Genomic DNA, 27,372 nt, shown 5'->3' on the forward strand with positions numbered 1-27,372 from the left:
ATTTTTAAAAATCAACAAATGACTTGAAAATTATTGGAAGATGCAATGAACATTGTATGTCACTTTAAAAATAGTCTACTTAGAGCTCAAAAGGAAATATATTTAAATTTTTGAATTACATATTTATTTGTATATTTACTGTATTACCATCATGATTGGTATTTGCTTGAACTATAATCTTTGCTTATAACCAAATGCTTTCTAAATAATACATACATTTTGATGGAAAGAAGGAGCAGTTATTGTACCCCAGTAGAAGATTTGAAGAGTTGGCTTTTGAGTGGATTTTTCAATTCTGGCAACAGATAGGTAAAAGCCAAATTCCTCCCACGTTGGTGAATTTCTTCATCTTGTAAAAATTGCCTTGTCACCAAACTGCATGCTGGGCCGATGTCAAGTTTATTTGAACTTTTCTTTTGCTCAACTCAAAGTGAATGAGAAGACACAAAAACCATATTTTCTATGAAATGTGACGCCCAGACATTGGTACAATTTAATTAAGAAGAGAAGCCAAGGAAATGTTCCAGGTTTTACTCACCCTTAAATGAAAGACTTTCCATCACAAGTCTATTCTTCTTTGTAAGTAACCCTTGCCCACCGACGCAGCTCAGATGTCACTTGTTGAGAAAACACTGCAGGCTGGTAATTTGACCTTTGACATCACTCTAGACTTTTTTTTTTTTTCAAAAAATCATCTTTATGACATTTTCTTTGTGAGACTTACTCAACTGAGTAAAATATTATATATTATGATTAGATTATATGAGATAATTATTTTGAAGATAAATGTAAAAAATAAAAAATAAAAATAGTTAAATTTTCTTATAACTATTTCTTAGATACTGTGGAGTATGGTTTTTATTTTGTGTTCTGTCAAGTCCTCATGATTTTTCCTGAGTTCTTAAGGAGCACTGTGTGAAGGGAAATTTCACTCGGTATGCAAGACTCCTACCCCCGTATCAGAATTTGAAGCTCTGTTTTTATTTGTTTATATGTTGAGGTTCCACAGATTAAACAGTATTTTATTTAATAGTTAACTTTTTATGTCTATATATCTGTGTATGTATACACACGTACATAATTTGCATTCAATAAGATTTGCCTATTTTAAGTGTGCAGTTTGAGTATTGACAAATATATATATATATATATATCTATATAACCATCACTCCAATCATGATAGAGAATATTTTTATTACTGTCAAAAGTTCTCCATACTTGTTAAAGTCAGTCCCCACCACATCTGGGCTTAGAAACCACTGTTCACCTTTCAGTCACTGCAGATTAGATTTTCCTGTTCTAGAATTTCTTATACAAGGAATAAAATAGTATGCACTATTTTGTGCTGATTTATTCCTCTCAGCCAGTTTTCCTTCCAGATTCATCCAAGTTGTTGCAGGTATTTTTATTTTTAAATTGATAAATATGCTTTTGCATGAATATGTTGCAATGTGTTTATTCATTTGCTTGTTTATGAACATTAGTGCTATTTTCAGTTTTTAGCTATCATGAATTCTCTTATAATTAACAATGTAAAAATCTTGGTCAGAGGTACTTAAGAAATTTTTCTTTGGTAAATGCTTAGAAATCTCATGGCTGAATTCATTGGTACAGTCGTAATTATAGGTTCAATTTTATAAGAAATTGCCAAATTATTTAATTATTTTCCAAAATGATTATTCTATTTTTAATGACCCCAGTTTTAGCTTTTTTTTTTTTTTTTTTTTTTTTTTTTGAGATGGAATCTCACTCTGTTGCCCAGGCTGGAGTGCATTGGTGTGATCTCAGCTCACTGCAGCCCCCACCTCCCAGGTTCAAGCAATTCTCCTGCCTCAGCCTCTCAAGTAGCTGGGACTACAGGCACTTACCACCCCACCTGGCTAATATTTGTATTTTTAATAAAGACAGGGTTTTACCATGTTAGCCATCTAGCTGTTCTAAGTCCTCTTTAAGACTTGATATTATAAGCCTTATTGATTTTAATAATTCTAGTGGCTATGTAGAGCTGGGATATTGTGGTTTCAATTTTTTTTTTTTTTTTTGCATTTTCTTGATTAGTTACTTTGAACATCTTTTCATGTGCTTTTCAACAATTGGTGTATCTTATTTGGAGAAGTGTCAATTCAAATCCTTTGCCCTTTTTTAAATTGTGGGTTTTTATATTGTTGAGTTTTAGGAATTTATTATATATTCTGGATATTAATTCCTTATCAGATATATGATTTGCGAATACTTTCTCCTGTTCTAAGAGTTGCTTTTGTTGATACTATCTTTTGAAGCACAGTTTTTAAAAAATTTTGATAAAGTTCAATGTGCCCATTTTTTTGTTGTTGTTGCCTATGCTTTGGTGTCATATATTTTGAGCATTATAAATATATTGACCCACTTCCTTCTGGCCTCCAAAATCTCTATTTAGAAATCTTCTGATAATCTCATTGAGAATCCTTTGTATGTGATCAGTCACTTATACTGCTTTCAGTATTCTGTTTTGTCATTGTCTTCCAAAAGTTTGATTAAATGTGTCTTGGCATGAGTCTCTTTGAATTGATTTAACTTGAACCTCTTACTACCATTTTGCTAATTGTTTTTTGACTGTTTTGTAATTCCTTTGTCCTGTTCTTCCTCTCTGAATGTCTTTCTTTGTTATTTGATGTCTGTCTTTATGATGATTTTTTGGGGGTAGGAGTATGCTTTAATTATTTTACCTATCTTTTGCAAATCTACCACAGATTTTTCTTTGTAGCTATCATGAGTACTCATAAATCATGTTGAGACAGCCAAGTAAAGAAGGCTCCCTGTAGAACCTCCAAGCAGCCTGCACACTGAGAGGAGTGAACACTGGGGTAGAGCCTTGGGAAGTTCATGCCATTTGCAGGGGAGTAGAGCCTGGACTCTCCTGTTCCTGGGTGGTAACCTGGGATTGAATCTGTGAAACGGGGGCCTGTTAACAGGAACCTTTCTCATTTTGTTGAGCATCTAGTTTGATTCCATATCATTGCTATTATGAATAGTATGGTGAAGAACATACATGTTCATGTGTCTTTATAGCAGAATGATTTATATTCCTTTGGGTGTATACCTAGTAATGGGATTGCTGAGTCAAATGGTAGTTTTGTTTTCAGTTCTTTGAGAAATCTCCAAACTGCTTTCCACAATGGCTGAACTAATTTACATTCCCAACAGCAGTGTATAAGTTTTCCCTGTTGTTTGCAACCTCACCAACATCTGTTATTTTTTGACTTTGTTTATAATAGGCATTCTGACTGGTGTGAGATGGTATTTTACTGTGGTTTGGTTTATGTTTTTCTGACATTTAGTGATGTTGAACATTTTTTCATATGTTGGGTGGGTGCTTTTATGTCATCTTTTGAGAAGTGTCTCTCCTGTCCACTTTTTAATGGGGTTATGTGTTTTCTGCTTGTTGAATTGCTTCAGTTCCTTATAGATTCTGGATATTAAACCTCTGTTAGATGTGTAGTTTGCAAATATTTTCTCCCATTTTGTAGGTTGCCTGTTTACTCTCTTGCTAGTTTTCTTTTGCTATGCAGAAGCTCCTTAGTTTAATTGGGTCCCCCCACTTGCGAATTTTCATTTTTGTTGCAATTGTTTTTGAAGACTTAGTCATAAATTATTTCCCAAGACCAATGTCCATGTATTTTCTTGATTTTCTCCTGGATTTTTATGATTTGAGGTCTTGCATTTAAATCTTTAATTCATCTGGAATTAATTTTTGTCTGTGGTCAAATATAGGGGTCCAGTTTCATTCTTCTGCATATGACTCACCAACTATCTGAGCACCATTTATTGAAAAGAAATTCCTTTCCCCATTGCTTGTTTTTGTTGACTTTGTCAAGGATCAACCAGATGGCTATAGGTGTATGGCTTCATTTCTGGCTTCTCTTTTCTGTTGTATTGGTCCAAGTGTCTGTTTTTTATACAAGTACTGTGTGGTTTTGCTTACTCTAGCCTTATTGTATAGTTTGAAGTTGGGTAACCTGATGCCTCCAGCTTTGTTCTTTTTGCTTAGGACTACCTTAGCTATTTTGGCTCCTTTTTGGCTCCATATCACTTTCAGAATTTTTTTAATTATGTGAAAAATAACAATGATAGTTTTATAGGAATAATATCGAATCTACAGACCACTTTGGGAAGTATGACCATTTTACTGATATTTATTTTTCCAACCCATAAACATGGAATGTTGTTTCATTTGTTTGTGTCGTCTGTGCATTCTTTCAGCAGCGTTTTGTAGTTTTTTTGTAGAGATCATTCACCTCCTTGGTTAGATGCATTTTCTTTGTGGCTGTTGTAAATTGAATTGTGTTCTTCACTTGGCTCTCAGCTTGAACGTTTTTGTTGTACAGAAATTCTGATTTTTTAATATTGATTTTGTATTCTGAAACTTTACTGAAGTCCTTTATAAGTTCCAGGAACATTTTGGCAGAGTCTTTAGGGTTTTCTAGCTATAGAATCATCTTGTCAGCAAAGAGAGTTTGCTTTTTTCCCTCCTCTATTTTTATGCTTTTTATTTATTTCTCTTGCCTGATTGACCCGGCTAGGACTTTTAGTACTATGTTGATTAGGACTGGAGAGAATGGGCATGGTGGTGGTTTTCCATTTCTCAATGGGGGTTGTTCCAGCTTTTGCTCATTCAGTATGATGTTGGCTGTGGGTCTGTCCTAGACAGTTCTTATTATTTTGAGGTATGTTCCTTTGATGCCTAGCCAACATCAGGAATGGATGTTGAATTTTATTGAGGCCTTTTTCATGTCCATTGAGATTATTACATTAAAAAAAAATCTGTATATGTAGCAAATGACAGTAATTGATTTGCATATGTTAAAACAATCTTGCATCCCTGAAATGAAGCCTACTTGGTTGTAGTAAATTAATTTTTGATGTCCTGCTGGGTTTGGTTTACTAAGGTTTTGGTTTGTTGAGAATTTTTGCATCTGTGCTCTTCAGAGACACTGGCCTGTAGTTTTCTTTTATTGTTGTGTCTTTGCCAGGTTTTGGTATTAGAGTGAAACTGGCTCCACAGAATGAGTCAGGGAGGAATCCTTCCTCCTCAATTTTTTGGGATAGTTTCAGTAGAATTGGTACTACTTCTTTGTACATGTGGTAGAATTCAGCTGTGAATCAACCTGGCTGTTTAATAGTTTTTAAAAGTATGGATTCAATTTTGGAACTTGATATTCATCTCTTCAGGGTTTGTTTCTTCCTGATTCAATATTGGGAGGTTGTGTGTTCCCAGGAATATCCCCATTTCCTGCATATTTTCTAGTTTGCATGCATAATGGTATTTATAATAGCCTCTAAGGATATTTTGTATTTCTGTGAGATCAGTTATAATGTCACCTTTATAGTTTCTGATTGTGGTTATTTGAATGTTTTTTTTTTCTTTCTGTTATCTAGTTAGTGATCTATCAATTATGCTTAGCCTTTCAAAGAACTGACTTTTGGTTTTGTTGATTATCTTTGTGGGTTTTTGGGGAGTCTCAGTTTCATTCCATTTTTCTCTGATTTTAGTTATTTATTTTCTTCTGTTTGGAGCTGTTTTGTTCTTGTTTTTCTAGTTCTTCTAGGTGTGATATTATATCATTAATTTGAGATCGTTCTGACTTGTTGATGTAAGCATTTAGCACTATGAAGTTTCCTCTTAACACTGCTTTTGCTGCATCCCAGATATTTTGGTATGTTATGTCTCTGATTCTGTTTATTTCAAAAAAAATTTTGATTTCTGTCTTAATTTTATTGTTTTCCCCAGAATCATCAGGAATAAGTTGTTTAATTTTCATGTAATTGTGTGGGTTTGGTAATTTTCTTGGTATTGATTTATATTTTGATTCCCTGTAGTACAAGAATACCCTTGATATTTCATTTTTTAAAAATTATTGTCACTTGCTTTATGGCTGAGTATGTGGTCAGTCTTGGAGCATGTGTCATGTGCAGATAAGAAGAATTTTGTACTTGATGGGTGAAGTATTCTGTATATATTAATTAGGTTCAGTTGGTTAAGTGTTGAATTTAAGTCCAGAGTATCTTTGTTAGTTTTCCACTTCAATGACTTGTGTAACACTGTTTTTGGGTATTGAAGTCCCTACTATTATTATGTAGCTGTCTAAGTCTTTTCATAGACATGGGAATTGTAGTTCTATGAATTTTGGGTGTTTAAGTGTTATATGTGTATGTATTTAGGATAGCTAAGTCTTGTTGAATTGTGCTCTTTATCATCATGTAATGCCCTTCTTTGTCCTTTATGACTACTGTTGGTTTACCATCTGTTTTATCTAATATAGGAATAATGATTCTTGCTCTTCTTTGTTTTCCATTTGCATGATGTTTCTCAAACTCTTTGCTTTGAACCTATGGTTGTTGTTACATGTGAGATGGGTCCTTTGAAGACAACTGATAACTGGGTCTTGTTTATTTTATCCAACTTGCAACTCTGTGCCTTTTAAGTGGGATATTTACACCCTTTACATTCAAGATTAATACTGATATTTGACGTTTTGATCCTGTCCTGAAGTTGTTGGCTGATCGCTTTATTGTTTCTATTGTATGGTTGCTTTATAGGGTCTGTGGGCTATGTACTTGTGTGTTTTTGTGGCAGCAGATACTGTTCTTTCATTTCCATGTTTAGAACTCTCTTAAGGATCTCTTTAGGTTGGTTTAGTGGTAACAAATTCCCTTAGTACTTGCTTGTCTTAAAAAGCTTTTATTTACCCTTTGCTTAGTTTGAAGGGTTATGAAATCCCTGGCTGGAATGTCTCTTTAAGAATGCTGAAAATTGACCTCCAATAAATATCTCCTGGGTTGTAAGGTTTCTGCTGAGAAGTCCTCTGTCAGCTGATGGTGTTCCCATTGTATGTAATCAGACCTTTTTCTCTAGCTGCCTTTAAGAATTTTTCTTTAACTTTGACCTTGGCCAGTCTGGTGACTATGTGCCTTGGTGATATTCATTTTGTACAGATTCTCACAGGTGTTCTCTGGATTTCTTGTATCTGGCAGGATTTGGGAAATTTTCTTGAATTATTATCTCAGTTATGTTTTCCAGGTTGTTTACATTTTTCTCTTAGGAATGCCAATAATCCATTGATTAGATAAGTGACCTGTCTTTGAATCCACTGATCCTTTGCTTGATAAGTCTACTGTTGAAATTCTCTACGAAAGTTTTAGTACAGTCATTGTGTCCTTTTGCTCCAGAATTTACCTTGGCTTCTTTTTTATGGTTGCCATCTCTGTTAAAATTCTTTCTGCTCACAAATTGCTTTTCTGATTCCATTTTGTTGTCTATCTGTATTCTCTGTAGCTCAGTGAACTTTTCTAAGGTGATTATTCTGAATTCTTAAGCAGGGCATAAATAAATTCAGTTTATTTAAAATTGTCTACTTGTGCTTTATTTTCTTTCTTTGGGGGTGTCATGTTTCCTTGTTTGTTCATGATCCCTGAGGTCATGCATTGGTCTCTGACAATTAAAGATGTAGGCACTTATTTCAGTCTTTACCAAATGATACTAGCAGGGAAAGTTCTCAACTGTCAGTCTGTCCCGAGATTCTTGGCAGGTTATCTAGCATGATACATGGTTGGACTTGCTGCTGTAGTTCTTGAGGAGACTGACCTGGTGCCTGGGTGAAATAGTTCTCTTAAGTCTTTAACTAGTAGATTTGTCGTCGGGTCTTTTCCAGTGTCAGTTTTTGTTGATCTATTTATTTCACGTTTTAAGTTTGACTGGGTTACAGTTTGTTGTTTCTTTGCATGCCTTGTCATTTTTGGGGAAACTGAATGTTTGAATCTAATAATCTACTAACTCTGAAAATAAGATTCTACCCTTCCCTGAGATTAGTTGTTTCTGTTGTTTTTGTTGTTATTTATTGTTTACGCTTTTTGATTGTTGTAGTATGGCCCTGTGTCAAGGATCAGCCTGAGGTGCAAACTCAAGGTCTTCTCAGTTTTCTTAGGAGCCTGTGCCTTTCCATGGGTTTGCATGGTCACTTTCTGCTTTCCTCCATATATCCAATTGCTTTTGAATGTTCTAATCTACAGTATCTGGCATCCAAAAGGGGCACATAAAATAAAATGGGTTTGGGAAAATAAAATTAAATGGGCTTGGAGAAAATCTAGTTCTTTAAATTTGTAACAGTAGGAGGAGGTACAAGAATAATAACTATCACCTCGGTGTCCTTGTCTCTTTGATCAGAAGCAAAAATCAGCAAACAGAGAACAGATCCCCAAAATGTGGACAACAGGATGTGTTTTACTCACCCTGTCTTTCACAGCTGTGTGAACACATGTGTGTGAACTCCAAGAACACATGCATAGCTGCCTGCCACACAACTGGGGTTGGAAGATGGGTAGCTGAAGCTGTGGAAAGAGCTGCTATTGACCATAATTAACCACATTTTACCACTCAAGTCTTACCTGGAAGTTGCAAACCTTCAATAGACTTTACAGTTCCAAAACAACGTGGTTATTTTTCAAAATTAGTTTGCCTAATCTCTAATTTTTCAAAATTAGGTTCTTTACATTTCCACAAAGATTTTAAAATTAGCATGTAAATTTTTTCAAAAAAATCTGCTGGTATTCTTAATGGGATTGTATCAGATCTATGACATATCCTTTTATTTACACACATATTTATCATTTTGGGGACTGTCACTTCTTTCTTTCTGTAGGTTTCACTTTCTACCTGGTATTTTTCTTTTGTGAGATTTTATTTTGTCATTTCTTGTAGTACAGAATTGCTGGCAATGAATTCTCTTAGCTCCTGTTTGTTTTCTATCAATGTCTTCACTTCACCTTTATTTTGAAGGACATTTTTGGCTGATAGTAACATTTTTGCTGCTTATCTGTTTGTCTATTTTGTAATACTTGCACTTTTTCTAATGTGATGTCAATCATTCTTACTGAAGGTTTCCTATGTATTAGAGTTCTCTAGATGGACAGAACTAACAGGAATGAATATATATACACATATATACATATATACATTGTGGGACCTTGTGATCATGTAAGTTAATACTTAAACTCCATATATATGTATATATGTGTGTGTATATATGTGTGTATGTATATATGTGTATATATATGGAGTTTATTAAGTACATATATATGTGTGTATGTATATATTTGTATATATATGGAGTTTATTAAGTACATATATATATATGTGTGTGTGTGTGTGTGTGTATATATATATATGGAATTTATTAAGTATTAACTTACATGATCACAAGGTCCCACAATAGGCTGTCTGCAAGCTGAGGGGCAACCAGAGTCAATCTGAGACCCAAAACTGAAGAACTTGGAGTCCATTGTTCGAGGGCAGGAAGCATCCAGCACAGGAGAAAGATATAGGCTGGGAGGCTAGGCCTGTCTCTCCTTTCATGTTTTTCTGTCAGCTTTGTATTCGCTGGCAGCTGATTAGATTGTGCCCACCATATGAAGGGTAGATCTCCTTTCCCCAACCTACTGACTCAAATGTTAATCTCTTCTGGCAACACGCTCACAGACACATCCAGGATCAATACTTTGTATCCTTCACTGCAATTAAGTTGACACTCAGTATTAACCATCTTCACATCCTGTATCTAATTTTTCTTCTTTTGTTGCTGCTTTTAAGAACTTCTCTTTTTTCAGTGGCTTATTTTCCTTGTTCACTGAGAGCCTTGCAAGTAAGAGTTTATAATTATTTACAAATATTGAAAATTATTAGACATTTTTGTCTCAAATATTCTTTCTGCTTTATCTTTATTTTCTGGAACTCCACTTTATTAATATTATTTTAATGTCTTTCCGCAGGTCATTGAGGATCTACTTGCTTTTTTAAACACGACTTTATGAAATCTCCCAACAAATTTTTAAGTGCATTATACATTGTAGGCACAATGTTGTAAAGGAGATCCCTAGAACTTATCTTGTGTAATTGAAATTGTATGTCCCTTGAGTAACAGCTCCCCACGTCCCACTACCCCCAACTCTTGGCAATCACCATTCTACTCAGTTTCTGTGAGTTTGACTACTTTAGATTCCTCATAATTGGAATCATGTATTATTTATTTTTCTATGACTGATTTATCTCACTTAGAATAATGTCCTGTAGGTTCACCATGTCACATTTGGCAGGATTTCTTTATTTTTTTGAGGCTAAATAGTATTCCATTGTTTGTGTATATCACATTATGCCTATATGTTCATCTGTTAATGGACATTTAGGTCATTTTCAAATCTTGGCTATTGTGAATAATGCAACAATGAAAATGGAAGTGCATATATCTCTTTTGATATACTGATTTTACTTACTTTGGATGTATATTTAGTTGTGGAACTACTGGATTATATGGCAATATTATGACGATTCTAGTTTCAATTTTTTGAAAAGCCTCCATAATGGCTGCACTAACTCATTACTCACCAACAATCTACAAGGGTTTCAATTTCTCCACATACTACCAAGCACATGTTAACTTTTAGTTTTGTTTTTATTATTTATATTTGATTATAGTCATTCTAACAGTCATTTTTGTTTTGGTTTGTATTTCTCTGATTAATTATGTTAAACATCTTCACATGGTAAACAAATGGACAACTAGTCTTCCCATTTGTATGCCTTCTGATTTGTATGCCTTTTTTGAAGAAGTGTCTATCCAAGTTCTTTGTCCATTTTAAATAATTTTTAATGATTTTTTGGCATTAAGACATAGGAGTTCCTTTTATGGTTTGGGTATTAACTCCTTATCAAATACATGGTTTGCAAATCTTTTCTCCTGTTCTATAGATTGCCTTTTCACCCTGATAACTTTTTCCACTGCTGTGCAGAAGCTGTTTAGTTTGATGTAGTCTCACTTGTCTATTTTTGCTTTTGTTACTTATGCTTTTCATTTCATATCAAAAAAATAATTACCTCAATGTCATTAAACTTTCCTACTGTTTTCTTCAAAGAGTTTTCCAGTTTCAGATATACATTTAAATCTTTAATTCATTCTGTTTTTATTTCTGCGTGCAAAATAAGTTCAGGGTTTCATTTTATTCTTGTGTGTGTGTATGTATAGTTTGCCCCAAACCATTTGTTAAGGAGACTATCCTTTTTGTAGCCTTGGCACTTTTATTGAAGTTTGGTTGACCATGTATATATGGGTTTATTTGAGGGCTCTCTATTTCTGTTCAATTGGTCTATATGCATGTTTTTATACAGGTACCATACAATTTTAATTTCTGTATCTTTGTCATATATTTAGAAATCAGTAAGATTGACACTTCTGGTTTTGTTCTTCTTTCACAGTATTGTTTTGGTTTCTTTATTTTGTTTCATATAAACTTGACTATTTTTTTGAATTTGAAAAATACCATTTGTATTTTAATAGGGACTGCATCTAATCTTGAGATTGCTTTAGGAAGTATAGATATTTGAACAATATTAAGTCTTCAAATTTATGAACACTCATTTGTGTCTTCTGCAGTTTTTGTTTTTTATCAGTGTCAGGTAGTTTTCAATGTACAAGTTTGTTACCTCCTTATTTAAGTTTATTCCTAAGTATTTTATTCTTTTTGATGCTATTGGAAATAGAATTCACCATTTTCTTCATTTCTAGAACACTGTGTGTTTGTAGAAACACAACTGATTTTGTTCGTATAGACACAACTGAGTTTTAAGTTTTTTTTTTTTTAATCTTGCAACTTTCTGAATTTTTTAAAAGTCTTCAGTGTTTTCTACATGTAAGATCATATCTATGCATTGAAATAATTATATTTTCCTTTCTTATTTGGATACCTGTTGCTTCTTTTTCTTGCTCAATTACTCTAGCTAGGACTTCTAATACTGTGACGAATAGAAGTTGGTAGAGTGGGTATCTTTGCCTTGTTCCTGATGTTAAGGAACAAGCTTTCAGTTTTTCACTGTTGAATATAATATCACATGTGTTTATAATGAGATCATAATTGTATGAGCTGGAAATAACTCATGAGATAAAAAAGACATGAAACAAATAGATGTGCAGATAAAGAACCATCTAGAAATAGAAACAAGTGTGTGTGTGTCCCCGGGATAAGGAGGTATGAATGCTGAGGGACGATATTACCTATATGGTAGTGTCTGAAATTAGACCTACTGGCGCTGAATTAGTTAAATATTCTAGGAAAACTACCTTTGTTAGAGCTCTCTTGAGAATAAAAATCTATTAATAAATTTGCTTCTGGACTATTTGTTTTATAATTTTAAGTGATTTTTGTCAGTTGGAACCTCAATTGATGATGTAGTTGACCTTTAGTAAACCTCAGTGTACTCACTAATGTATAGAGAGAATTACTAATAATGCGTACTGATAGATTAACACAGCATAATAAACCACTGGGATAGAGCTTTTATACTATATTTCTCCAAAAGACTGTCTAGGGAATGATAGGTCTTGAAGATTATTTCATTTAGTTATAGTCTGGAAAATGCAAAGATACCATGGAATGTTTAGTCCTGTAGATAAAAGACAATTTGGAGATAGTTATAGCATGGAGTATTTAACATCTGGAAAAAGACTGTCTTGTTTTTTTGCAATAGGAAAGGTCCCATTTTGTAACTACCTAGCTTTGAATAGTCTCAATAATCGATTTTTTTTAATTAACAAAAATTGTGTATATTTTTGGTGTACAATATTCAGTAATCAGTTTGAACATACTCTATGCCTAGCAATGGATTGTGAGCATATATAAGAGGTGTTGTTAAGCAGTTACTTATTTTGTGGGCCCTGGAAAGATAATCACATAAACCAGATGTAGTTCAGGGTATTAGTTTTATTCTGTTTGTTTAAAGGTGGGGAAATGGAGAAAGGGAACTGACAAAATAATTCAGGAGTAAGACTGGGAATGATAAACAGATTTCATTTTGAATGTCATTTCTGATAATTCGAGACAGTTACCTAAAAGGCTGTTTTGAGAAATATTCTGAAGCAATACGCAGCTCTGCAGGAAAGTGTGCCATAATAAATTGAGTGTGCTGAACTTGAGTAAAGGAAATGAAAGCATTTTTTTTTTTCTGCATCATCAGCAAGTGGAAAATAAGATTGGTCTAAATTATATTACTGAGAAAGGAGTGGCAAATTCATGGGGGCATGATGAGTAAAAGGTCACATTTCTGTACTATACTGTGCTTGAGAGTTAAACTCTAAATAGTGCAACATGAGCCTGGATAGAAGAGGTGGTATATATGTGCATTGATGAGAGAAGACTGGAGAGAGTGTGGATGGCTTTATTGAATGACAAATATAAAAGTGAAGTTTTAAATTTCTTTATTAATATATTTAATCTTTTTTGGGGGGATGGGGCTGGGTGGAGGTGGGGAAGGGGGGAAGACAGGTGGACTGACAAGGGCAAAGTTTTAACTTTGTTTAGAGGTGATTTCTGTGCATAGAAAAGCCTATTTTTGGTTACTGTTATTTTAAATTACTATTGAATTTATTAAATATATAAATTCATAAACTTTATTTTACCTTAAGAATCTTGGCTTATCGTATTATTCTATGAATAAATCTAGCAATTCTGTCATTTTGATTAGTTTGGTTCCATTTATAAGCTTTGTCTATTAAGTTCTCTCAAATATTTTAAACTGAATTTTTTTAAAACAATTAAAATGGTTGAACAACTACAACCTTGCAAGTCTTAAAAAATTAAAAAAATCCCTAATCAATTACATGTGGTGAATCTAAAACCACTTATAAAGATTAAATACCATTGTACTTTCAAACAGAAATCACAAGTATAAGATTAGGCCCTCAATAAACATAAGGCTAATCTTGTTAGATCCTTTGAAATGTTAAATTCCTTTCAACATTAGAGTGACTTTAAATATGAAACTTAAATACCTGAGTGTATAATTTTGTAACTTCTTTGGCTTAAAAGCAGATGATTTCTTGGCCTGAGGTGGTGGCTCACGCCTCTAATCCCAGCATTTTGGGAGGCCAAGGCAGGTGGATCACCTGAGGTCAGGAGTCTGAGACCAGCCTGTCCAACATGGTGGCCATTGTGAATAGTGCTGCTAAAAACACACACAAGTTTTTCTTTAAATACCTGTTTTATCTTCTTATTTTTGGGAAGCTAAATGACTTACCCAAGTTTTACAGTTAATACTGGAATTGAGATATGAATAATCTCACAGTCCAAAATCCATACTTCTTCCAGGAGAGAATAGTATTTCTCAAGGGCAAACGAGTTGGAATAGACCACTTTCTTGCAAGAGGATTTGAAAGCTGCTTCCTTCCTTTGCTTAGAAGAAACAAATGGAATTTGATTATTTCCCATATTCTAAAGAGGCCTATAATTAGGAAGGGATAGAAAAGGCGTAGGGAAGAAAATGATGTGACTGATTATAAATTATTCCTGTATTTACAGATAGGCACTGTTTCTTCTCCACCCTTTCTACTTACCTCCAGTGACTTCTGCCTTATAAACATTATTGGCTAATATGTCAATTAGTTTTAGTTTAGAAATTATCTGGAGGAAATAGGCTCTGAGAGCAAACAACACTGTGCTCTGTTGGTGTCCTTTTGTAAATGATTCCCTCTAGTGGCTTGAAATTTTTGTCACTGTGTTGACAAGATCCCTACCTTCAAAAATATAAGTAAAAGAGACCCAGGATATTTATTATTGATAATAATCAAAATAATGACAACAATAATTCTGAATGTTTCTGGCTGTCACCACATAGTGGAGCCCAGGGTGAGCTTTTAAAATATTTATCAGCTCACATAACTTCCTGGCTTTACATTCCAATTAGAATAAACTCCAAACTCTTTGCCTTATAAAACCCTGAAGGCGTGAAGCCTGCCTGTTGCTCCAAACTCTTGGTGGAATGTCAACAGCAGTGGAACATGAGCTTCTCTGTCTGCTACTGGTTTATATTCAGCACCTGGAATAGCACTTAGTAAGTGGTTTGTGCTCTGTAAAGCTGTATGAATGACTGAATAAATATCTTCTTATTTCACTCTTCTTTTCAATAATACATTCTCCTCTCTTGTTTCAGTACCTTGATCACATCAAACTCGCTAACCCTGTATCAGAGTCTTCACATTTGCAGTCCCTTCCAGCAGGAGCTTTCTCCCTCAGCTCTTTGCATGTAGAGGAAACTTCACATCTGCAAGGTCCCAGGCTCCAAGAAGAGACAATGTAAAGCAAACATCTCCTCATTTGTTATTCCCTATCACATCACTCTGCATACTTCTTTTATTGTCACAGTTTGCAGTCATCCATTTGTTTACATGTATCTTGTCTGGTTTCCCCTAGATGGCAAAAGGGCAAGGTCCAAGTCTCATCCATTTATTGCATTATGTCAAATAATGAATGCAGTGTACACTATGTGATAGATTCTCATTAAGAATGTATTGAATAAATGAGCAAATTGCATGACAATGAGCAATTTTCAAAGTTAGCTTAAGTCATTCGCTGACGTCATCATAAAAACAATTTCAGTGACCTGAGTACTTCTGATTTTGTCATAGGTCCCTCTTGGGTCATTACATCTGTGCGTAAGAATAGAACAGTGTTACTTAGCCCTTATGGCCTACCTTTGGAATACTCTTGGGGTGGATCCTTTGACAGACATATCTTAAGTTCTTAAGTAGCTAAGTGGTTGGAGTTTCATGCTTTCCTTGACAGCATCAGATTTCAGTCTGGTATTGTGAGAAAGGCCTAAGCCTTATGGCCCAAGATGCCCTAAATTTTAGTAGTGTACTGATGAGCAACAAGGAAGGACTAGCAGTCCCTGATTTCTCTCAAGATATATCAGACAGTCCCCAGACTAAGGCTGAAATATGATTTTACCTGTCAGAGACATCTTTACACTTAGGTAAATGTAAAAACCCTGAACTTTGGAGGTAGAACTGGATTTGAATTTTAGCTCAGTGCCTCACCTGCAATGTGAGCCTGGCAGCTGCTTCAGCATCTTTTAACTTCAGGGTCCTTATCTAAATGCATGAAGAGTAATGTATACCATGTAGAGTTTGAGGCTGAGGGGAAGGCCCCTAATACATGGTGAAGAATAGAGGATGGGGGTGGGGTGGGGGGATGCATTCCAGGAAAAGGGAACAAAATGTGAAAAGGCTTTGAGGGGGTATAAAATAGATAATGGCCTGTTGGCAAAACTGAATAGGTGATGGTGTGTGACCTAATACAGGAAGCAAAGTGAAGGGTGATGAGAGATGATGCTGGGGAGGCACAGCAGGTGTGTCACGAAGGGACCTATGGTAGTCAGGAACCAGAATATGGTCCCAAGCAGAGAATTAATGTGATTCCATTTGTGTTTTGTTTTTCACTATAACATATTGAATGTCTCATGTTTTATCAATTGTTGAGTTGGGTTCTGAACCCAGAGCTCCTTGTCTTCAAAGTTTCACCCTTTTCCTGTAAACAACCCTACCACTATATATATATCATGTCATATATAGAAATGCATGGAGCTAAATGACTTGCCTAAGATCGCACAGTGAGCAGCTAGTAGAAACCATTTTTCCTTATATTATAATATATGATGTAATTATATATAATAATATATATGATATACATGATATATAACATATATGATATATGATATATTACTCTATATTATATAATATATGGTACATATTGTATATGATATATATGATAATGGTATTACATATATATGATATTATATGATATGCATATTATATTTTATGGTATACAATATAACAGTATATCATATCATGTATGATATATAATGCATAAATATATATTTATATATGAATATAAATATATATAATTTATATATAAATATGAATATAAATATATATAATATATACATATATAACATTTATATATGTATATTATATATGATATATGGTGTATATAAATGGTGTAGATATAAAGTGGTATATCTAGAGAGATACAGATATATAATAGATACAGATGTATATATTAGATATAGATATATAGGGGATATATTATAGATATATAATAGGTACATAGATATATAATGGATATATATACATTTACTCTACCACTTTATATATATATACATTTATATATATATGTTGACCTAAACATTTACCTCTTTTAATAAGAACATTTAATGCCTAGTTCACCAGCTGTGTGACCTCTGGTAAGTTATTCAACCTTGCTACAGATAATTAGGACTATTGTGAGAATCATGAGATGTAATTGTACAAATATATACTCGATAACTATTAGCTGTAATAATATATTGTTTTATTATACCAAGGAAGCTATTCTTAAGAGATCTATATTCTAATCTTACCTCTACTGGAAATTCACTTAATCTCTCTGGATCAGTTATTTACTACTGATTCTCAGTTTCCCCATTTGTAATGAGGGTTGGGAATGTTAGTACCAGTCTCTCTTTGGGGTGTTGTGAGGTAAAGTGAGTTAAAAGGAATTAGAGCCCTTAGGAAAAAAAAAACCAATAATAATTTAAAGAAACTGGTGTCATTTTTAATGTTGTGGTTGAAAGGTGATAAATTTACATGGTAAATTTCCCTTAATAATTTATTCTGTAACAGCAACATAAAATGGCCCTAAAGAAGTCCAGACATAGCTGGTCTCCCTGGTGTTAGTAAAGCTAAAGAAATGTCAATTAAGATAAATACCCCAAGGCAAAAGAGTCATTAGCTTTTGGATCTAGGAAAAATCTATCTTCATCATAACTCAGAATAGCCATGCATAAATTTCTCCACTGCATTCCAGTGACTCAGAGACAAGAACAAACAGCTTCCCTCTTATAAAAGGTGAGTCTGAAATGCATAGAGCTAATGACTTGCTAAGATCTCACAGTAAGTGAGCAGCCACTGGAAACCATTATTTCCTTATGAATTTTAGAATAACTTTTTATAATTCTGTGATTAATGGCATTGGTACTTTAACAGGAATAGCATTGAATCAGTAAATTGTTTTGGGCAGTATGACCATTTTAAAGACATTGATTCTTCCAATCCGTGAGCATACACTGTTTTTTCATTTGTTTGTGTTGTCTCTGATCTCTTTCAGCAATATTTTATAGTTCTCCTTGTAGATGTCTTTCATTTTGTTGATTAGATGTATTCCTAGGTATCTCATGTTTCTTGTGGCTGTTGTAAATGAGATTGTGGTCTTGATTTGAACCTCAGCCTGGATATTATTAGTATATAGAAATGCTTTTGGTGGAGGCTTTAGGATTTTCTGGGTATAGAATCATTGTCATTGAAGAGAAATAGTTTGACTTTTTCTTTTCCTATTTGGATGCCTTTTATTTCTTTACCTTGCATGATTGCTCTGGCTAGCACTTCTACTATTATGTTGAATGAGTGGTGAGAGTGGACATCCCTGTATTGTTCTAGTTCTCAAGGCTAATGGTTCCAGCTTTTGCCCATTGGTTATGACGTTGACTGTGGTTTGTCACAGATGGCTATAATGATTTTTAGTTACGTTTCTTTCTTTTTTTTTTTTTTGAGATGGAGTCTCGCTCTGTTGCCCAGGCTGGAGTGCAATGGCGCAATCTCGGCTCACTGCAAGCTCCGCCTCCTGGGTTCACGCCATTCTCCTGCCTCAGCCTCCAGAGTAGCTGGGACTACAGGCTCCTGCCACTACGCCCGGCTAATTTTTTTTTTTTTTTTTTTTTGTATTTTTAGAAAAGGCGGGGTTTCACTGTGTTAGGCAGGATGGTCTCAATCTCCTGACCTCGTGATCTGCCCGCCTCGGCCTCCCCAAGTGCTGAAATTACAGGCATGAGCCACCACGCCCAGCTAGCTATGTTTCTTTGATGCCTAGTCTGTTGATGTTTTTATCATGAAGCTATTTTGGATTTTATCAAAAGCTTTTTCTGTGTCTGTTGAGATGATTATATGATTTTTGTTTCCAGTTCTGTTTATGTAGTGAATCGCATTTATTGATTTGCACATGTTGAACCAACCTTGCATTGCAGGAATAAAGCCTTACATGATCAAGGGATGAAAAAAGAACCTGGATAGCTAAAGCAGTTTTAACTAAAAATAACAAAGCTGGAGGCATCACACTACCCAACTTCAAACTGTACTAAGGCTACAGTAACAGAAACAGCATAGTACTGGTATATAAACAGACATACAGAGCAATGGAATGAATACAAAACTCAGAAATAAAGCCACATACCTACAGACATCTGATGTTTGACAAGGCAAACAAAATACAGGCAATAGGGGAAGGATTCTCTATTCAACAAATGGTGCCAGGATAGCTAGCTAGCCATAATCTGAATGAAACTGCACCCCTACATTTTACCATATATGAAAGTTAACTCAAGATGGATTAAAGATTTAAATGTATAACCTCCAGCTCTAAAAATCCTAGGTGAAAACTTAGGAAATACCTTTCTCAACATTGGCCTTGGCAAATAATTTTTTTGATTATTTATTTCAAAAGCAATTGCAATGAAATAAAAAAATTGACATGTGGGACTTAATTAAACTAAGGTGCTTCTGCACAGCAACATAAACATTCAAGAGAGTAAACAGACAACCTACAGGATGGGAGAAAATATTTTTAAACTATGCATCTGTTAGAAGTCTAATATCCAGGATCTATAAGGAAGTTAAACCAACAAACAAAAAACAACCCCATTAAAAATGATCAAAGGAAATGAATAGACATGTCACAAAAAAAGATATACGAGTGGCCAATAAACATGAAAAAAATGCTCATCATCACTAATAATCAGAGAAATACAAATCAAAATCACAGTAATATATCATCTTACACCAGTCAGAATGGCTATTATTAAAAAGTCAAAAAATAAAGATGCTGAAAAGGTTGTGGATAGAAGGGAATGCTTGTACACTGCTGGTGGGAATACAAATTAGTTCAGCCACTGTGGAAAGAAGTTTGGTAATTTCTCAAAGAGCTAAAACAGAGCTGCCATTTGACCTTACTAGGTCAATTGGGTGTATGTCCATTATTGGGTGTATGTCCAAAGGAAATGAAATTGTTCTACCAAAAGACACATGTACGTGCATGAGCATTAAGACATTATTGAAGATGATAAAGACATGGAATCCTTCTAGATATTCATCAATGGTTGATTGGATATAGAAAATGTTATATATATAGATATACACACACACATATATATACACACATACACATATATATATATCATAGAATACAATGCAGCCAACTATTTCAACCATTGTGGAAGACAGTGTGGCGATTCCTCAAGGATCTAGAACTAGAAATACCATTTGACCCAGCCATCCCATATAATCCTGTGTATATACCCAGAGGATTATAAATCATGCTGCTGTAAAGACACATCCACATGTATGTTTATTGTGGCACTATTCACAATACAAAAGACTTGGAACCAACCCGAATGTCCCTCAACGACAGACTGGATTAAGAAAATGGGGCACATATACAGTATGGAATACTATGCAGCCATAAAAAAGGATGAGTTCATGTCCTTTGTAGGGACATGGATGAAGTTGGAAACCATCATTCTGAGCAAACTATCGCAAGCACAGAAAACCAAACACCACATGTTCTCACTCATAGGTGGGAACTGAAAAATGAGGACACTTGGACACAGGGTGGGGAAAGTCACACATCAGGGCCTGTCATGGGGTGGGGGAATGGAGGAGGGCTAGCATTAGGAGATATACCTAATATAAACGATGAGTTAACAGGTGCAGCACACCAATATGGCACATGTATACATATGTAACAAAACTGCACGTTGTGCACATGTACCCTAGAATTTAAAGTATAATAAAAAAAAAAAAGAAAACATCTCCTTTGCAGCAACATGAATGCTGCTGGAGGCCGTTATCTTAAATTAATGTAGAAACAGAAAACGAAATACTGCATATTCTCACTTATAAATGGGAGCTAAACATTGAATACCCATGGACATAAACATGGGAAGAGTAGACACTACAGATTACTAGAGGGGGAAGGGAGGGGAGGCCTGGGTTGATAAACTACCTGTTGGGTACTATGCTCACACCTGGGTGACAGGGTTCATACCGTTCTTACCTCAAACCTCAGTATCATGCTATATACCCATGTCACAAACCTGTAGGTGTATCTAAAGTTAAAATTGAAATGAAATAAAATTCAACATATAGTATGCTACAAAAAACTGTTACTTTCTGATTCTGAGTCTGGAAATCATGGTTTACAGTGTGATTTGGGAATTCTTTGGAACTTTCTATGAAACCATGTCACTAACCGTCATGATAGAATAATTCTGAGATCTCTTCCCATTTAATCAGTTAGTCATGGACATTCATGTGATGAGCTTGCTATTTGTCAGTTACAATGCTATTTTAGTGATATGCAAATACTTGCTTTAGAACTTAAGATTAAGTTGTAACAGAGCCCAAGTTTGCTTTGCTGCTCAGGAACCCAGTACCCCAGGTATTCTTGGCCTTTGTTGGGCCCACTATTTCTTTATATCAAGTTCTTTAGCTATTTCTCTCCCAGTCCTTTTATATTAAAGCAAATCTGTTCCGTGTTCTGTTCCCAGGTCCTATAAAAGATGAATTCTTCTTTATATGATAATAGAGGTCTTAGGTATCTAACTGAGCTATCATAAAATCCTTTTAAGTCCTAGATATTTTATCCCTAAGGATCATTTTATTTTTATATCTTCTGTGGATTCACTCTTCTGAAAAATCAGCTATCATGCCAACTGCATATATTAAGGAATAATTAATTTGTTTTTCCATTTTTAATTAACTGGGGACTTAAACAGCTGCCAGATAGAGCTCCTGATCAGCATGAGATATAAGATACGTGACTACCCTGAGATGATTACATCTAGTGAAAGGAAGGAGATGTTCAACCTTGCCATATGTGTAAATGGAGAACTTCAATTAGGCTTTAAAAATATCAAAAATTTACTCTTGAAAAATCTACTTTCTCTGTTTAAAAAATACTTCAATTGTAGGAAACTCAGACTAGAAATCATTCACTGAACCTAAGTCATAGTTCTTGGATTACATTTTAGGGTAAAAATTTTAGGGGTTCCCAAGGCTAATGGGATGACTTACTCATTTTATTTATGTATTATTTTGGACAAGACACCTTTAGGGTTAATTTGGTAAATTTAGGGTAGTCTCCACTTTGGATGATTGTTCAAGAAACGTTTTTCCCTTAATACACAAATATTTGCTGGTCTTTGCTAACTATCAGGAATTAATAGGCCCCAGAGAAATGCATTTCCACCTTTGCTTCATTGAGATGACAGCATAGTGAGAGAGAGCTTTAAGCATTTATTTAAGGTTCTCCTTTGTTTTCTAACTTCTGTCACCAAATACATGTAGTACAAAAGACATGATCAAAGAAAATAATGAAAAAAGGAATATAACTAGTTTTTTTTTTTTTTTAAAGTAGAAAAGTTAAATCATTATTTATCAAGAAAGAACCACAGTATCCTTTCTCCTAAAACTTGTCCATTGTGCTTTAGAAAAAGTCTAGTTTCAATCTTGGTTAGGATTTCCTTTAGCATTGCTACAAGAAATGTCTGTGATTTTTTTTTTTTTTTTTATCTGGTCAGTTAATTTTTGAAAACACGGTATTTTCTAAGTCAATCTTGAGATATGGGAAATGAAACACTATCATATTTACACACCAGCCTATCTTTCAAAATTCCTTGTTTTTCTTCAGTCTATCCTCCCAAGCCCTCAGATTGTCTCCCTGTTCGGTGGTATACCATATACTACATTTTCAGATTTATTATCCAGATATCATATATATATATATACACACACACACACACACACATATATATATATAACTGTGACTCAAAAATATCCTTTTGAGTAAGTATACATCATACTCTTCAACCAGACATAGAAGACCTATTATAATAAACCCAACCTCCTACCCTTTCTTAGCAAACTTTCAAGGATGATCGTAAATCAGAAAAACACTTTTTTTTTTTTTCCTGTGAACCCTTATCGTGTTATGAACTTCTTTTATTTGTTGCCTAAATCATATTCAGGTACTCATTTTGTCTGTCATATGAGGTAATGGACTCCTTTAAGTGAGGACCTTTCTACAAGTCTGTATTCACAAACGGCCTAGATTAGAACTTTATAAAGGGGGAATTCTAGGTTATATACAATGAATGAGTGTGTGAATTAATTCAGTCCTCAGTTCTTAATATTGGGAAATTAAAGTAAATATTTTTCTCAGTGTTTAGTGTATTATGAGTGTATGACTTGGGTCATAAGAAATTTCAAAGAAATGATTTGATTCCACTGGAAACGGTGGGGCTAATGAGGGCATTTAATTTTTTTTTGTTTTGTTTAATAAAAAACTTGCCAAAAACAGTGGGAAGGAGAGAGAAAAGTTGCCATGACAACCTCCAACGCTGTACCTCTGAAGATTCAGTTTATACATTTAAAAAATGTGCCTTCATTTTTTTCCTTCCAGAGAGATGAGGACTTAGTTAACTGCTAAAAAGTTTTATGGAGGAGGTTTTAATGATACCTGTCAATTTTGGGGAAAATAAAGAGGACAGAGAGCTTATCATAGCTAATGAAATGCACTTAGATGTCTGTATTTTATGATATGCCAGAATAATGTGTATGATGACTAACGGGGATGAGAGTGGGGCTCAGATCTGGCCCAGAAAATCAGGATCTAGGCTGACCCAATGCCGTTTTCTGTACACATTTCCCGCCAAATTACATTGTAACCTGTAAAGAAAAAAAAAAAAAAAAGAAATCTTTGTAAAATCAAGTAGAATTGATCACCAAAGACAATTTCATCTTGGTGGAGGAAAATTATAAATTCAATGAGTTGATCAATGTTTATCAAGAGAGGCAGGGTGTATGAGGGATAAAACCTGATCTTAGCTAAGAATCTTAGCTGCTCTGGCATTTACTAGCCATATGGAATTGAAGATGTTACCTAATTTTCCACAAGCTTGTGTTTGTTCACGTGTAAAGTGAGGACAAGTATCTATCCCAATGGGGTGTTGTGACATTTAAAAGATCAGCACAGGACATGGCATATGACAAGAGCTTAGAAAATCTTAGATGATGGTGATGGTGACTGATGACGGTAATGATGATGATTTCCTTCTGTGCATAGCACTGTGTTGTGGATCTAGGGTACATCAACATGTTCTTACATAAAGATTGGCCCCAAGAAGAATGTGATCTGATCTGGGTTATATAAAAGTCACTTGCTACTAGTTAAATAGCAATAAGGTTCAGACTCCATAAGACAACATCAAGGTCCTTGACTATGTCTTCCACTAGTCATTTCCTGCTCATCTCCTGCTACTATCCTTAACACAAGCTAAACTCAAGTCATACCCAATTACTTTCCGTCCTCTGAGCCCATCATGTACCTGGCTCTCCTTGCTGCTGCCTTCACACATGCCACTTCTCCTTGGCATGCCCCTCCTCCTCATCTACCTGCTGACTCATTGTAGTGTGACAGGTCCCTCCCCAGGTTACTTAAGAGTGTACATCTGCTGCTTGAATCCTGAAGGCCAAGGCAGTGAGCCAAGGCCACGGTGTTCAACTGAGGAACAAGTGTCCCTGAGAACCCAAACATCCCAGGGAATATCTGGGAACATATTAAATCAGTCTCATTGCACACAGTAGGCAAAAGCCAGAAAACTAGTTTGAAATAAGCTTAGAGATGAGGGGCAGGGTGAATCTCTACAACTATCCTGCTGCCACCCAGGAGTGCCCTGAATGTAAGTCCTAATAAACTCATCTATTCACCAAGCTGTACTTGTCCTAGTCATTCTTTGATCTCTTGGCTCCTTCCCAGTTTAGGGAAACATATTTCTAAATAATCCTGGGTTTTTCTTGTAACACCCATTTTTTCAGGCTTCAGCATCTTGAAAACTGCCCCTAAATCTCTTTTATGCCCTGGGGCACTTGTCTTTATCTCTGTTAGGAAGCATTTCTTTTCACTAACATTTCTGATGCATGTGTGAGACACTGATAGGCACTGGAATACAAAACCCAGGGAATGATGATATCTGCCATTAGGACTTTTTGGTTTTGTTTTCACTATTTTGCTTATCTTCAACAGACTTGTTACATTTCTTTATCCTTTCTTTCTTACCCTAAAGTTAAGCACAGGATCTAACATATAATAGATAATAAATGTTGATAAAACAAAGAGATATTATAATCTCTCAGAGGATTTAAGCCAGAGATAGGAAGAATGGAAAATTGTTACTTATATAAGTTAGATAGTAGTAGATGGAAATTTAGCTAGGTAGAGACCCTTACTTGGACAAGTATCTGTTCAATTTGAATGGATGCACACTGAAAAACTTCTTTTCCACAACAGGTGGGCATAACAAATCTATGTTGTCCCAACTGTTATTGTATGCAATATTAAGCAGAGGGACAAAGACTCATGGCTGCATAGAGAGACTTATCACATATATTTTAATGTGTCTTGATTCTATTTCAAAGCCAATTATCTTTCTAAGATATTGTTTGTATAATAAGGTGGAAGTTTTTGTTTTTTTGATTTTTTTTTCTTAAGTTCTAGGGTACATGAGCAGAATGTGCAGGTTTGTTACATAGGTAAAATGTGTGCCATGGTGGTTTGCTGCACTATCAACGTATCACCTAGGTATTAAGCCCCATATGGATTAGCCATTTTTCCTAATGCTCTCCTTTTCCCCCACCACATGCCCAGATGGGACCCAGTGTGTGTTGCTCCCCTCCCCATGTCCAAGTGTTCTCATTGTTCAGCTCCCACTTGTAAGTGAGAACATGTAGTGTTTAGTTTTCTGTTCCTGCATTAGTTTGCTGAAGATAATGGCTTCCAGCTTCATCCATATCTCTGCAAAACATATGATCTAATTCCATTTTATAGCTGCATAGTATTCCATGGTGTATATGTACCACATTTTCTTTATCTAGTTTATCACTGATGGGCAGTTGGGTCAATTCTATGTCTTTGCTATTGTGAATAGTGCTGCAATGAACATATGCATGCATGCGTGTATCTTTGTAATAGAATGATTTATATTCCTTTGGGTGTATATCCAATAATGGGATTGCTGGCTCAGATGGTATTTCTCATTCTTTCAGAAATTGTCATGTTGTCTTCCACAATGGTTGAACTAATTTACATTCTCACCAACAGTGTAAAAGTGTTTGTTTTTCCTCAACCTTGCCAGCATCTATTATTTCTTGACTTTTTAATAATTGCCATTCTGACTGGCATGAGATGGTATCTCATGGTTTTGATTTGCATTTCTCTAATGATCAGTGATGTGGAGATCTTTTTTCATATACTTGATGGCCACATGAATGTCTTCTTTTGAGAAGTATCTGTTCATATCCTTTGCGCACTTTTAATGGGTTTTTGTTTTTTTTTCTAGTAAATTTAAGTTTTTTGTAGATTCAGAATATTAGATCTTTGTCAGATGAATGGATTGCTAAATTTTTCTTCTAGTTTTTAGATTGCTTATTCACTCTGATGATAGTTTGTTTTGCTGTACAGAAGCACTTTAGTTTAGATTCCACTAGTCAAATTTGCTTTTGTTGTAATTGCTTTTGATGTTTTTCTCATTAAATCTTTGCCAATGCCTATGTCCTGAATGGTATTGCCCAGGTTTTCTTCTAGGGTTTTTTTCTTTATAGTTTTTGGTTATACATTTAAGTCTTTAATGCAGCTTGAGTTAATTTTTGTAAAAGGTATAAGGAAGGGGCCCAGATTCAATTTTCTGCATATGGCTAGCCAGTTCTCTGAGCACCATTTATTAAATAGGAAATCCTTTCCCCATTGCTTGTTTTTGTCAGGTTTGTCAAAGATCAGATGGTTGTAGGTGTGTGGTCCTATTTCTGAGTTCTCTATTCTGTTCCACTGGTCTATGTGTCTGTTTTTTTTTGTACCAGTACCGTGCTGTTTTAGTTAGTGTAACCTTGTAGTATAGTTTGAAGTCAGGTAGTGTGATGCTTCCAGGTTTGTTCTTTTTGCTTAGGATTGTCTTGGTTATATGAGCTCTTTTTTGGTTCCATATGAATTTTAAAATAGTGTATTCTAATTCTGTGAAGAGCGACAATGGTGATTTAATGGTAATAGCATTGATTCTATAAATTGCTTTGGGCAGTATGACTATTTATCCAAGAGCATGGGATGTTTTTCCATTTGTTTGTGTCCTCTCTGATTTCCTTGAGCAGTGGTTTATAGTTCTCCTTGAAGAGGTTCTTCACTTCCCTTGGTAGCTATATTCCAAGGGATTTTCTTCTCTTTATAGCCATTGTGAATGGGAGTTCATTCATGATTTGGTTCTCTGCTTGTTGGTTTTTGTTGTGTAGGAATGCTTGTGAGTTTTGCACATTGATTTTGCATCCTGAGACTGCTGAAGTTGCTCATCAGTTAAGCTTTTAAGCTGAGATGATGGAGTTTTCT

Source organism: Piliocolobus tephrosceles, chromosome 13 (genome assembly GCF_002776525.5).
Source record: "Piliocolobus tephrosceles isolate RC106 chromosome 13, ASM277652v3, whole genome shotgun sequence".
Taxonomy (NCBI): Eukaryota; Metazoa; Chordata; class Mammalia; order Primates; family Cercopithecidae; genus Piliocolobus; species Piliocolobus tephrosceles.